The sequence below is a fragment of the Oncorhynchus kisutch genome, linkage group LG17 (assembly GCF_002021735.2).
Source record: "Oncorhynchus kisutch isolate 150728-3 linkage group LG17, Okis_V2, whole genome shotgun sequence".
Lineage (NCBI taxonomy): Eukaryota > Metazoa > Chordata > Actinopteri > Salmoniformes > Salmonidae > Oncorhynchus > Oncorhynchus kisutch.
In genome coordinates this window covers 13111949-13125256 of record NC_034190.2, presented here as the reverse complement: position 1 = coordinate 13125256, position 13308 = coordinate 13111949, and the positions used below count along the sequence as shown (strand labels likewise).

At 55.5% G+C, this 13308-nt stretch overlaps 1 protein-coding gene across 1 annotated transcript in view; it reads left to right on the top strand.

Moving 5' to 3' along the window:
* The window catches only part of gabbr2 (gamma-aminobutyric acid (GABA) B receptor, 2), a 409428-nt gene that overhangs the window by 384757 nt on the left and 11363 nt on the right, over positions 1–13308 (top strand). The window lies entirely within an intron of this gene.

Sequence of the window (13308 nt, the reverse complement as noted above, 5' to 3'; positions counted from 1 at the left end):
CCGCTCTCCCCTCCTCCCCTCACAGTGACCGCTCTCCCCTCCTCCCCTCACAGTGACCGCTCTCCCCTCCTCCCCTCACAGTGACCGCTCTCCCCTCCTCCACTCACAGTGACCGCTCTCCCCTCCTCCCCTCACAGTGACCGCTCTCCCCTCCTCCCTTACTGTGACCGCTCTCCCCTCCTCCCCTCACAGCGACCGCTCTCCCCTCCTCCCCTCACAGTGAACGCTCTCCCCTCCTCCCCTCACAGTGACCGCTCTCCCCTCCTCCCCTCACAGCGACTGCTCTCCCCTCCTCCCCTCACAGCGACCGCTCTCCCCTCTTCCCCTCACAGTGACCGCTCTCCCATCCTCCCCTCACAGTGACCGCTATCCCTCCTCCCCTCACAGTGACCGCTCTCCCCTCTTCCCCTCACAGTGACCGCTCTCCCCTCTTCCCCTCACAGTGACCGCTCTCCCCTCCTCCCCTCACAGTGACCACTCTCCCCTCCTCCCCTCACATTGCCGCCTCCTCTTCTCCCTCGTTCTCCAAGCTCTCCTCCTCCTCCTACGTTCATCTAACTGGGATTGGAGAGAGAGAACACGTGAGTGAGTGAGTGAGTGAGTGGTGACATGAGAGGAACAGAGAGGGGAACCATGATAGAGAAGACACAGAAGAGAGAGAGCAGAAAACAGATAGAGAGAGCAGAAAACGGATAGAGAGGGAGACAGAAATTACATGATAGAGAGAGGACATGAGAAGGAAGGAGAGGAACCAAGAGGGAGGATCCATGAGAGAGTCACAGAGCTTATGTAACCAGTGATTTACGGCTACGGTTGGAAGCAGCAGTAGCAGCAGGGGTTGAAAATAGACTGGGGAGACAGAAGAAGTGGAAGAACACTGAGTTATTCGCACACCACATGAATGTTTGATCACATGGTGGGAGGGAGGTGATTCCCAAACCTTCCATAACAAAGCCATCACCTACAGCGAGATGAACCTGGAGAAAACTCCCCTAAGCAAGCTGGTCCTGGGGCTCTGTTCACAAACACAAACACACCCCACAGAGCCCCAGGACAGGAACACAAACACACCCCACAGAGCCCCAGGACAGGAACACAAACACACCCCACAGAGCCCCAGGACAGGAACACAAAACACACCCCACAGAGCCCCAGGACAGGAACACAAACACACCCCACAGAGCCCCAGGACAGGAACACAAACACACCCCACAGAGCCCCAGGACAGGAACACAAACACACCCCACAGAGCCCCAGGACAGGAACACAAACACACCCCACAGAGCCCCAGGACAGGAACACAAACACACCCCACAGAGCCCCAGGACAGGAACACAAACACACCCCACAGAGCCCCAGGACAGGAACACAAACACACCCCACAGAGCCCCAGGACAGGAACACAAACACACCCCACAGAGCCCCAGGACAGGAACACAAACACACCCCACAGAGCCCCAGGACAGGAACACAAACACACCCCACAGAGCCCCAGGACAGGAACACAAACACACCCCACAGAGCCCCAGGACAGGAACACAAACACACCCCACAGAGCCCCAGGACAGGAACACAACACACCCCACAGAGCCCCAGGACAGGAACACAAACACACCCCACAGAGCCCCAGGACAGGAACACAAACACACCCCACAGAGCCCCAGGACAGGAACACAAACACACCCCACAGAGCCCCAGGACAGGAACACAAACACACCCCACAGAGCCCCAGGACAGGAACACAAACACACCCACAGAGCCCCAGGACAGGAACACAAACACACCCCACAGAGCCCCAGGACAGGAACACAAACACACCCCACAGAGCCCCAGGACAGGAACACAAACACACCCCACAGAGCCCCAGGACAGGAACACAAACACACCCACAGAGCCCCAGGACAGGAACACAAACACACCCCACAGAGCCCCAGGACAGGAACACAAACACACCCCACAGAGCCCCAGGACAGGAACACAAACACACCCCACAGAGCCCCAGGACAGGAACACAAACACACCCCACAGAGCCCCAGGACAGGAACACAAACACACCCCACAGAGCCCAGGACAGGAACACAAACACACCCCACAGAGCCCAGGACAGGAACACAAACACACCCCACAGAGCCCCAGGACAGGAACACAAACACACCCCACAGAGCCCAGGACAGGAACACAAACACACCCCACAGAGCCCCAGGACAGGAACACAAACACACCCCACAGAGCCCCAGGACAGGAACACAAACACACCCCACAGAGCCCCAGGACAGGAACACAAACACACCCACAGAGCCCCAGGACAGGAACACAAACACACCCCACAGAGCCCCAGGACAGGAACACAAACACACCCCACAGAGCCCCAGGACAGGAACACAACACACCCCACAGAGCCCCAGGACAGGAACACAAACACACCCCACAGAGCCCCAGGACAGGAACACAAACACACCCCACAGAGCCCCAGGACAGGAACACAAACACACCCCACAGAGCCCCAGGACAGGAACACAAACACACCCCACAGAGCCCCAGGACAGGAACACAAACACACCCCACAGAGCCCCAGGACAGGAACACAAACACACCCCACAGAGCCCCAGGACAGGAACACAAACACACCCCACAGAGCCCCAGGACAGGAACACAAACACACCCCACAGAGCCCCAGGACAGGAACACAAACCACACCCCACAGAGCCCCAGGACAGGAACACAAACACACCCCACAGAGCCCCAGGACAGGAACACAAACACACCCCACAGAGCCCCAGGACAGGAACACAAACACACCCCACAGAGCCCAGGACAGGAACACAAACACACCCCACAGAGCCCCAGGACAGGAACACAAACACACCCCACAGAGCCCCAGGACAGGAACACAAACACACCCCACAGAGCCCCAGGACAGGAACACAAACACACCCCACAGAGCCCCAGGACAGGAACACAAACACACCCCACAGAGCCCCAGGACAGGAACACAAACACACCCCACAGAGCCCCAGGACAGGAACACAAACACACCCCACAGAGCCCCAGGACAGGAACACAAACACACCCCACAGAGCCCCAGGACAGGAACACAAACACACCCCACAGAGCCCCAGGACAGGAACACAAACACACCCCACAGAGCCCCAGGACAGGAACACAAACACACCCCACAGAGCCCCAGGACAGGAACACAAACACACCCCACAGAGCCCCAGGACAGGAACACAAACACACCCCACAGAGCCCCAGGACAGGAACACAAACACACCCCACAGAGCCCCAGGACAGGAACACTAACACACCCACAGAAGCCGCAAGCGACAGGAACACAAACACACCCCACAGAGCCCCAGGACAGGAACACAAAACACACCCACAGAGCCCCCAGGACAGGAACACAACACACCCCACAGAGCCCCAGGACAGGAACACAAACACACCCCACAGAGCCCCAGGACAGGAACACAAACACACCCCACAGAGCCCCAGGACAGGAACACAAAACACACCCACAGAGCCCCAGGACCAGGAACACAACACACCCCACAGAGCCCCAGGACAGGAACACAATTAGACCCAAACAAACCATTAGAAAATAAATAAAAATACTTGACACATTGGAAAGAATTAACAAAAAAACTGTGCAAACTACAATGCTATTTGGCCCTAAACAGAGAGAACACAGTGGCAGAATACCTGACCACTGTGACTGGCCCTAAACAGAGAGAACACAGTGGCAGAATACCTGTCCACTGTGACTGGCCCTAAACAGAGAGTACACAGTGGCAGAATACCTGTCCACTGTGACTGGCCCTAAACAGAGAGTACACAGTGGCAGAATACCTGACCACTGTGACTGACCCTAAACAGAGAGAACACAGCGGCAGAATACCTGTCCACTGTGACTGGCCCTAAACAGAGAGTACACAGTGGCAGAATACCTGACCACTGTGACTGACCCTAAACAGAGAGTACACAGTGGCAGAATACCTGTCCACTGTGACTGGCCCTAAACAGAGAGAACACAGTGGCAGAATACCTGTCCACTGTGACTGGCCCTAAACAGAGAGTACACAGTGGCAGAATACCTGTCCACTGTGACTGGCCCTAAACAGAGAGTACACAGTGGCAGAATACCTGACCACTGTGACTGGCCCTAAACAGAGAGAACACAGTGGCAGAATACCTGTCCACTGTGACTGGCCCTAAACAGAGAGAACACAGTGGCAGAATACCTGTCCACTGTGACTGGCCCTAAACAGAGAGAACACAGTGGCAGAATACCTGTCCACTGTGACTGGCCCTAAACAGAGAGAACACAGTGGCAGAATACCTGTCCACTGTGACTGGCCCTAAACAGAGAGTACACAGTGGCAGAATACCTGACCACTGTGACTGACCCTAAACAGAGAGTACACAGTGGCAGAATACCTGACCACTGTGACTGACCCTAAACAGAGAGTACACAGTGGCAGAATACCTGACCACTGTGACTGACCCTAAACAGAGAGTACACAGTGGCAGAATACCTGACCACTGTGACTGACCCTAAACAGAGAGTACACAGTGGCAGAATACCTGACCACTGTGACTGGCCCTAAACAGAGAGTACACAGTGGCAGAATACCTGACCACTGTGACTGACCCTAAACAGAGAGTACACAGTGGCAGAATACCTGACCACTGTGACTGACCCTAAACAGAGAGTACACAGTGGCAGAATACCTGACCACTGTGACTGACCCTAAACAGAGAGTACACAGTGGCAGAATACCTGACCACTGTGACTGACCCTAAACAGAGAGTACACAGTGGCAGAATACCTGTCCACTGTGACTGGCCCTAAACAGAGAGAACACAGTGGCAGAATACCTGACCACTGTGACTGACCCTAAACAGAGAGTACACAGTGGCAGAATACCTGACCACTGTGACTGGCCCTAAACAGAGAGAACACAGTGGCAGAATACCTGACCACTGTGACTGGCCCTAAACAGAGAGTACACAGTGGCAGAATACCTGACCACTGTGACTGGCCCTAAACAGAGAGAACACAGTGGCAGAATACCTGTCCACTGTGACTGGCCCTAAACAGAGAGAACACAGTGGCAGAATACCTGTCCACTGTGACTGGCCCTAAACAGAGAGAACACAGCGGCAGAATACCTGTCCACTGTGACTGGCCCTAAACAGAGAGTACACAGTGGCAGAATACCTGTCCACTGTGACTGGCCCTAAACAGAGAGAACACAGCGGCAGAATACCTGTCCACTGTGACTGGCCCTAAACAGAGAGAACACAGTGGCAGAATACCTGTCCACTGTGACTGGCCCTAAACAGAGAGAACACAGCGGCAGAATACCTGTCCACTGTGACTGGCCCTAAACAGAGAGAACACAGCGGCAGAATACCTGTCCACTGTGACTGGCCCTAAACAGAGAGAACACAGTGGCAGAATACCTGACCACTGTGACTGGCCCTAAACAGAGAGTACACAGTGGCAGAATACCTGACCACTGTGACTGGCCCTAAACAGAGAGAACACAGCGGCAGAATACCTGTCCACTGTGACTGGCCCTAAACAGAGAGAACACAGCGGCAGAATACCTGTCCACTGTGACTGGCCCTAAACAGAGAGAACACAGCGGCAGAATACCTGTCCACTGTGACTGGCCCTAAACAGAGAGTACACAGTGGCAGAATACCTGTCCACTGTGACTGGCCCTAAACAGAGAGAACACAGCGGCAGAATACCTGTCCACTGTGACTGGCCCTAAACAGAGAGTACACAGTGGCAGAATACCTGTCCACTGTGACTGGCCCTAAACAGAGAGAACACAGCGGCAGAATACCTGTCCACTGTGACTGGCCCTAAACAGAGAGTACACAGTGGCAGAATACCTGACCACTGTGACTGACCCTAAACAGAGAGTACACAGTGGCAGAATACCTGTCCACTGTGACTGGCCCTAAACAGAGAGTACACAGTGGCAGAATACCTGTCCACTGTGACTGGCCCTAAACAGAGAGAACACAGCGGCAGAATACCTGACCACTGTGACTGACCCTAAACAGAGAGAACACAGTGGCAGAATACCTGTCCACTGTGACTGGCCCTAAACAGAGAGTACACAGTGGCAGAATACCTGACCACTGTGACTGACCCTAAACAGAGAGAACACAGCGGCAGAATACCTGACCACTGTGACTGACCCTAAACAGAGAGAACACAGTGGCAGAATACCTGACCACTGTGACTGACCCTAAACAGAGAGTACACAGTGGCAGAATACCTGACCACTGTGACTGACCCACAATTAAGGAAAGCTTTGACTATGTACAGACTCAGTGAGCATGGCCTTGCTATTGAGAGAGGCTGCCGTAGGCAGACCTGGCTCTCAAGAGAAGACAGGCTATGTGCACACTGCCCACAAAATGAGTTGGAACTGAGCTGCACTTCCTAACCTCCTGCCAAATATATGCCCATATTAGAGACACATATTTCCCTCAGATTACACAGACCCATATCTATTGATAAACTCCCATATCTACTGGGTGAAATACCACAGTGTGCCATCACAGCAGCAAGATGTGTGACCTGTTGCCAGAAGAAAAGGGCAACCAGTGAAGAACAAACACCATTGTAAATACAACCCATATTTATGTTGATTTATTTTCCCTTTTGTACTCTATTTGCACATTGTTACAACATTGTATATAGACATAATATGATATTTGAAATGTCTGCATTCTTTTGGAACTTCTGTGAGTGTAATGTTTCATGTTTCATGTTTAATGTTAATTTTATATTGTTTATTTCATTTTTGTTTATTATCTATTCTACTTACTTTGGCAATGTAAACATATGTTTCCAATAAAGTGTTATTTCATCAAAAAACATGTACAACAACCTGTGAGACAATTCACTGGTCTCATTTGAAAGTTGGCAGAATTGAAAGACTTTGAGCTAGTGAATGAGAAGGACATCTATTTTCTATATTTACATAACTGCCATTTGGTTAGGTAATCGGCTTGAAAAGCAATGGCTCTAGCAGAGAGGTGCGGTGTGAGCTGTCACACCAGGCAGAAGCATGACATTTCATTTTTGTCAGAAGATCTCCAAAGCACGGAGTGGATTATGGGTTAGTGGAGAGGAGTAGAGAGGAGGGCCAGGGAGGCTCTGGTGTGTTACTGTGGAGAGGAGTAGAGAGGAGGGACCAGGGAGGCTCTGGTGTGTTACTGTGGAGAGGAGTAGAGAGGAGGGACCAGGGAGGCTCTGGTGTGTTACTGTGGAGAGGAGTAGAGAGGAGGGACCAGGGAGGCTCTGGTGTGTTACTGTGGAGAGGAGTAGAGAGGAGGGACCAGGGAGGCTCTGGTGTGTTACTGTGGAGAGGAGTAGAGAGGAGGGACCAGGGAGGCTCTGGTGTGTTACTGTGGAGAGGAGTAGAGAGGAGGGACAGGGAGGCTCTGGTGTGTTACTGTGGAGAGGAGTAGAGAGGAGGGCCAGGGAGGCTCTGGTGTGTTACTGTGGAGAGGAGTAGAGAGGAGGGACCAGGGAGGCTCTGGTGTGTTACTGTGGAGAGGAGTAGAGAGGAGGGACCAGGGAGGCTCTGGTGTGTTACTGTGGAGAGGAGTAGAGAGGAGGGACCAGGGAGGCTCTGGTGTGTTACTGTGGAGAGGAGTAGAGAGGAGGGACCAGGGAGGCTCTGGTGTGTTACTGTGGAGAGGAGTAGAGAGGAGGGACCAGGGAGGCTCTGGTGTGTTACTGTGGAGAGGAGTAGAGAGGAGGGACCAGGGAGGCTCTGGTGTGTTACTGTGGAGAGGAGTAGAGAGGAGGGACCAGGGAGGCTCTGGTGTGTTACTGTGGAGAGGAGTAGAGAGGAGGGACCAGGGAGGCTCTGGTGTGTTACTGTGGAGAGGAGTAGAGAGGAGGGACAGGGAGGCTCTGGTGTGTTACTGTGGAGAGGAGTAGAGAGGAGGGACCAGGGAGGCTCTGGTGTGTTACTGTGGAGAGGAGTAGAGAGGAGGGACCAGGGAGGCTCTGGTGTGTTACTGTGGAGAGGAGTAGAGAGGAGGGACCAGGGAGGCTCTGGTGTGTTACTGTGGAGAGGAGTAGAGAGGAGGGACCAGGGAGGCTCTGGTGTGTTACTGTGGAGAGGAGTAGAGAGGAGGGACCAGGGAGGCTCTGGTGTGTTACTGTGGAGAGGAGTAGAGAGGAGGGACAGGGAGGCTCTGGTGTGTTACTGTGGAGAGGAGTAGAGAGGAGGGCCAGGGAGGCTCTGGTGTGTGTTACTGTGGAGAGGAGTAGAGAGGAGGGACCAGGGAGGCTCTGGTGTGTTACTGTGGAGAGGAGTAGAGAGGAGGGACCAGGGAGGCTCTGGTGTGTTACTGTGGAGAGGAGTAGAGAGGAGGGACCAGGGAGGCTCTGGTGTGTTACTGTGGAGAGGAGTAGAGAGGAGGGACCAGGGAGGCTCTGGTGTGTTACTGTGGAGAGGAGTAGAGAGGAGGGACCAGGGAGGCTCTGGTGTGTTACTGTGGAGAGGAGTAGAGAGGAGGGACCAGGGAGGCTCTGGTGTGTTACTGTGGAGAGGAGTAGAGAGGAGGGACAGGGAGGCTCTGGTGTGTTACTGTGGAGAGGAGTAGAGAGGAGGGCCAGGGAGGCTCTGGTGTGTTACTGTGGAGAGGAGTAGAGAGGAGGGCCAGGGAGGCTCTGGTGTGTTACTGTGGAGAGGAGTAGAGAGGAGGGCCAGGGAGGCTCTGGTGTGTTACTGTGGAGAGGAGTAGAGAGGAGGGACCAGGGAGGCTCTGGTGTGTTACTGTGGAGAGGAGTAGAGAGGAGGGCCAGGGAGGCTCTGGTGTGTTACTGTGGAGAGGAGTAGAGAGGAGGGACCAGGGAGGCTCTGGTGTGTTACTGTGGAGAGGAGTAGAGAGGAGGGCCAGGGAGGCTCTGGTGTGTTACTGTGGAGAGGAGTAGAGAGGAGGGCCAGGGAGGCTCTGGTGTGTTACTGTGGAGAGGAGTAGAGAGGAGGGCCAGGGAGGCTCTGGTGTGTTACTGTGGAGAGGAGTAGAGAGGAGGGACCAGGGAGGCTCTGGTGTGTTACTGTGGAGAGGAGTAGAGAGGAGGGCCAGGGAGGCTCTGGTGTGTTACTGTGGAGAGGAGTAGAGAGGAGGGACCAGGGAGGCTCTGGTGTGTTACTGTGGAGAGGAGTAGAGAGGAGGGACCAGGGAGGCTCTGGTGTGTTACTGTGGAGAGGAGTAGAGAGGAGGGCCAGGGAGGCTCTGGTGTGTTACTGTGGAGAGGAGTAGAGAGGAGGGACCAGGGAGGCTCTGGTGTGTTACTGTGGAGAGGAGTAGAGAGGAGGGACAGGGAGGCTCTGGTGTGTTACTGTGGAGAGGAGTAGAGAGGAGGGCCAGGGAGGCTCTGGTGTGTTACTGTGGAGAGGAGTAGAGAGGAGGGACCAGGGAGGCTCTGGTGTGTTACTGTGGAGAGGAGTAGAGAGGAGGGACCAGGGAGGCTCTGGTGTGTTACTGTGGAGAGGAGTAGAGAGGAGGGCCAGGGAGGCTCTGGTTTGTTACTGTGGAGAGGAGTAGAGAGGAGGGCCAGGGAGGCTCTGGTGTGTTACTGTGGAGAGGAGTAGAGAGGAGGGCCAGGGAGGCTCTGGTGTGTTACTGTGGAGAGGAGTAGAGAGGAGGGACCAGGGAGGCTCTGGTGTGTTACTGTGGAGAGGAGTAGAGAGGAGGGCCAGGGAGGCTCTGGTGTGTTACTGTGGAGAGGAGTAGAGAGGAGGGACCAGGGAGGCTCTGGTGTGTTACTGTGGAGAGGAGTAGAGAGGAGGGACCAGGGAGGCTCTGGTGTGTTACTGTGGAGAGGAGTAGAGAGGAGGGCCAGGGAGGCTCTGGTGTGTTACTGTGGAGAGGAGTAGAGAGGAGGGACCAGGGAGGCTCTGATGTGTTACTGTGGAGAGGAGTAGAGAGGAGGGACAGGGAGGCTCTGGTGTGTTACTGTGGAGAGGAGTAGAGAGGAGGGCCAGGGAGGCTCTGGTGTGTTACTGTGGAGAGGAGTAGAGAGGAGGGACCAGGGAGGCTCTGGTGTGTTACTGTGGAGAGGAGTAGAGAGGAGGGACAGGGAGGCTCTGGTGTGTTACTGTGGAGAGGAGTAGAGAGGAGGGCCAGGGAGGCTCTGGTGTGTTACTGTGGGGGGTGGAGAGGAGTAGAGAGGAGGGACCAGGGAGGCTCTGGTGTGTTACTGTGGAGAGGAGTAGAGAGGAGGGACCAGGGAGGCTCTGGTGTGTTACTGTGGAGAGGAGTAGAGAGGAGGGCCAGGGAGGCTCTGGTGTGTTACTGTGGAGAGGAGTAGAGAGGAGGGACCAGGGAGGCTCTGGTGTGTTACTGTGGAGAGGAGTAGAGAGGAGGGACCAGGGAGGCTCTGGTGTGTTACTGTGGAGAGGAGTAGAGAGGAGGGCCAGGGAGGCTCTGGTGTGTTACTGTGGAGAGGAGTAGAGAGGAGGGACCAGGGAGGCTCTGGTGTGTTACTGTGGAGAGGAGTAGAGAGGAGGGACAGGGAGGCTCTGGTGTGTTACTGTGGAGAGGAGTAGAGAGGAGGGCCAGGGAGGCTCTGGTGTGTTACTGTGGAGAGGAGTAGAGAGGAGGGACCAGGGAGGCTCTGGTGTGTTACTGTGGAGAGGAGTAGAGAGGAGGGACCAGGGAGGCTCTGGTGTGTTACTGTGGAGAGGAGTAGTAGAGAGGAGGGACCAGGGAGGCTCTGGTGTGTTACTGTGGAGAGGAGTAGAGAGGAGGGACCAGGGAGGCTCTGGTGTGTTACTGTGGAGAGGAGTAGAGAGGAGGGACAGGGAGGCTCTGGTGTGTTACTGTGGAGAGGAGTAGAGAGGAGGGACCAGGGAGGCTCTGGTGTGTTACTGTGGAGAGGAGTAGAGAGGAGGGACCAGGGAGGCTCTGGTGTGTTACTGTGGAGAGGAGTAGAGAGGAGGGCCAGGGAGGCTCTGGTGTGTTACTGTGGAGAGGAGTAGAGAGGAGGGCCAGGGAGGCTCTGGTGTGTTACTGTGGAGAGGAGTAGAGAGGAGGGCCAGGGAGGCTCTGGTGTGTTACTGTGGAGAGGAGTAGAGAGGAGGGACCAGGGAGGCTCTGGTGTGTTACTGTGGAGAGGAGTAGAGAGGAGGGCCAGGGAGGCTCTGGTGTGTTACTGTGGAGAGGAGTAGAGAGGAGGGACCAGGGAGGCTCTGGTGTGTTACTGTGGAGAGGAGTAGAGAGGAGGGACCAGGGAGGCTCTGGTGTGTTACTGTGGAGAGGAGTAGAGAGGAGGGCCAGGGAGGCTCTGGTGTGTTACTGTGGAGAGGAGTAGAGAGGAGGGACCAGGGAGGCTCTGGTGTGTTACTGTGGAGAGGAGTAGAGAGGAGGGACAGGGAGGCTCTGGTGTGTTACTGTGGAGAGGAGTAGAGAGGAGGGCCAGGGAGGCTCTGGTGTGTTACTGTGGAGAGGAGTAGAGAGGAGGGACCAGGGAGGCTCTGGTGTGTTACTGTGGAGAGGAGTAGAGAGGAGGGACCAGGGAGGCTCTGGTTGTGTTACTGTGGAGAGGAGTAGAGAGGAGGGCCAGGGAGGCTCTGGTGTGTTACTGTGGAGAGGAGTAGAGAGGAGGGCCAGGGAGGCTCTGGTGTGTTACTGTGGAGAGGAGTAGAGAGGAGGGCCAGGGAGGCTCTGGTGTGTTACTGTGGAGAGGAGTAGAGAGGAGGGACCAGGGAGGCTCTGGTGTGTTACTGTGGAGAGGAGTAGAGAGGAGGGCCAGGGAGGCTCTGGTGTGTTACTGTGGAGAGGAGTAGAGAGGAGGGACCAGGGAGGCTCTGGTGTGTTACTGTGGAGAGGAGTAGAGAGGAGGGACCAGGGAGGCTCTGGTGTGTTACTGTGGAGAGGAGTAGAGAGGAGGGCCAGGGAGGCTCTGGTGTGTTACTGTGGAGAGGAGTAGAGAGGAGGGACCAGGGAGGCTCTGATGTGTTACTGTGGAGAGGAGTAGAGAGAGGAGGGACAGGGAGGCTCTGGTGTGTTACTGTGGAGAGGAGTAGAGAGGAGGGCCAGGGAGGCTCTGGTGTGTTACTGTGGAGAGGAGTAGAGAGGAGGGACCAGGGAGGCTCTGGTGTGTTACTGTGGAGAGGAGTAGAGAGGAGGGACAGGGAGGCTCTGGTGTGTTACTGTGGAGAGGAGTAGAGAGGAGGGCCAGGGAGGCTCTGGTGTGTTACTGTGGGGGGTGGAGAGGAGTAGAGAGGAGGGACCAGGGAGGCTCTGGTGTGTTACTGTGGAGAGGAGTAGAGAGGAGGGACCAGGGAGGCTCTGGTGTGTTACTGTGGAGAGGAGTAGAGAGGAGGGCCAGGGAGGCTCTGGTGTGTTACTGTGGAGAGGAGTAGAGAGGAGGGACCAGGGAGGCTCTGGTGTGTTACTGTGGAGAGGAGTAGAGAGGAGGGACCAGGGAGGCTCTGGTGTGTTACTGTGGAGAGGAGTAGAGAGGAGGGCCAGGGAGGCTCTGGTGTGTTACTGTGGAGAGGAGTAGAGAGGAGGGACCAGGGAGGCTCTGGTGTGTTACTGTGGAGAGGAGTAGAGAGGAGGGACCAGGGAGGCTCTGGTGTGTTACTGTGGAGAGGAGTAGAGAGGAGGGACAGGGAGGCTCTGGTGTGTTACTGTGGAGAGGAGTAGAGAGGAGGGCCAGGGAGGCTCTGGTGTGTTACTGTGGAGAGGAGTAGAGAGGAGGGACCAGGGAGGCTCTGGTGTGTTACTGTGGAGAGGAGTAGAGAGGAGGGACAGGGAGGCTCTGGTGTGTTACTGTGGAGAGGAGTAGAGAGGAGGGCCAGGGAGGCTCTGGTGTGTTACTGTGGGGGGTGGAGAGGAGTAGAGAGGAGGGACCAGGGAGGCTCTGGTGTGTTACTGTGGAGAGGAGTAGAGAGGAGGGCCAGGGAGGCTCTGGTGTGTTACTGTGGAGAGGAGTAGAGAGGAGGGCCAGGGAGGCTCTGGTGTGTTACTGTGGAGAGGAGTAGAGAGGAGGGACCAGGGAGGCTCTGGTGTGTTACTGTGGAGAGGAGTAGAGAGGAGGGACCAGGGAAGCTCTGGTGTGTTACTGTGGAGAGGAGTAGAGAGGAGGGCCAGGGAGGCTCTGGTGTGTTACTGTGGAGAGGAGTAGAGAGGAGGGACCAGGGAGGCTCTGGTGTGTTACTGTGGAGAGGAGTAGAGAGGAGGGACAGGGAGGCTCTGGTGTGTTACTGTGGAGAGGAGTAGAGAGGAGGGCCAGGGAGGCTCTGGTGT